The sequence below is a fragment of the Micromys minutus genome (genome assembly GCF_963924665.1).
Source record: "Micromys minutus genome assembly, chromosome: 3".
Lineage (NCBI taxonomy): Eukaryota > Metazoa > Chordata > Mammalia > Rodentia > Muridae > Micromys > Micromys minutus.
In genome coordinates, this window is record NC_137972.1 from 25,325,319 (window position 1) to 25,327,234 (window position 1,916).

Here is a 1,916-nt window from a genome sequence, read left to right on the forward strand (position 1 = left end):
GCTCTTGAGGAATCCTTCAGCAGCTGATGAGGAGCTGAGCCGTCCAGCCTTGTGGCTAAGCACTAGCTGCTGGTCCCCAGCTTCTCAGTGTAAAGATGGCCCTATCCAGGACATATAGTGTAAGCAACTCTAATGAAACCCCTTCTAACACATATTCATCCAATCAGTGCAGTCCCTCTAGAGAACCGTGATACAATTCTGAAACACGGTAAGTATACAATGTATCAACTGTTTAATTCCCACCCTCCTCATCCTCTCCCCACCCCGACCACATTCTTCACCCCAAATTTCTACTCCCACCATAATTTTTTTCTGTAACCCTTTTTCACCTGAAAAATTTGCTTCACCATAACATGACTATACATTTCTTCCCTTTTCTAACCCCTTCAGCAGTTCACTAGTCATCTGGTTAAATCCAAACCCCTCTGTCTATGTGAAACCTTCCATCTCTCTCCCAGTCTCCACCCCTGAACACTTGCTTCCCCGGCTCAAGTCACGTTTGCGAACTCCATCCAACCTTGAATATTGTCTTCTCGGCCACAGGACTGTGTGTGCCTTCCCTACAGTTCTCCTTCCCTCTAAGCCCCTCCCACTGGAAGGCTTACTCCCCGCCCCACAGCAGAAGGGTTTAGCTTTCAGTTCCTGTAGGGCAAGCCTTCAGGAACTTTGTATCTATGAACTTTGATGCTCTGCCTTTAGGAACACTGGACCAACGTGGTGGCTCACAATCGGCTCTAATTCCAATTTCAGAGACTCTAATGCCCTCTAGTGGCCTTCATTCACATGTACTTTAAGGACACACAGATGAACCTGTAACCAAAACACACTTATAAAAGAAAAACAAACAAATCAAAAGGAAGCAGGCTGAGGATCGGTGAGGTAGTTCAGAGAGTAAAATGGCTTGTCATACAACACGCCTGACCCCCCGAGTTCTACCCTTGGATCCCACAGTGAGGTGAGATCACCGACTTCCATATGCATGCCAGGCCCCACACAGACACTAGTAATAAATAATAGCAAGACAGCAATGTAATATTCTATTTATTATATAGATAATAATAACAATAACAATAATATTTTTAAGTTGAGCTAATATTTAGCCAGTACTGAGGTGGAAATTTCTGGATTCTTTGGGGACTTGGTTGTATCACGTGATTTTTTTCTGGAAACTGTCTTATGAGAGGACGTTTGGCTGAAGCAGACACGGGGGAGGATGTTTTTTTCTGAGACTAGGAACGTGGTGTTTTTCTGGAAGCTTTCTTGTGAAGGGGCATTTAGAGAGGACATGAATATGACCCCACAGACCGTGAGGGGCACCCCAGCTTTGGTCCGCCTTGCGGTGATTTGCTGGCCTTCACCTGTCATGACTTCATAGCGAGAAACGCTTCTTGCCACTCCTGCAGACTCGGGTTTCTTCTGGACTGAGCCACTGCTGACTCGTGCTCAGCGTTTTGGACTGGACAGCTGATATCCTGACAACAAAGACCGGAATCGCCCCAAAGAACTGTTTCTAAACAGCTCCACAACCCCTATTTCCTAATAATCCCCCCCACCAGTGGTTGGTGAGCTAGAAGGGAGGTTGAGGTGTTTAAAATAAAGTACGTTTTGAAATGTCTAAGCCTACACAGTACATACTAGTATAATCACACTAGCTACAAAACACTAAAATACCTCCCTCCACTGTCCTTTGTCACCCCAATTTCTCCTGCAACTGACTGTTATCTGACTGGACTCCCACAGTTTCCCAACTGAATAGGCCATGTCTTTTTCTGAAGGTCACAATAAGGACGTGATCTAGCCAGATCCACTGGTGAAATTATCCATTCCAACTGATCTAGACCTATGCGGGGTCATTGCTAATATTTTAACTATATTCGTGCATTTCTTATTGCTATAACAAAATACCCGAGGCCAGA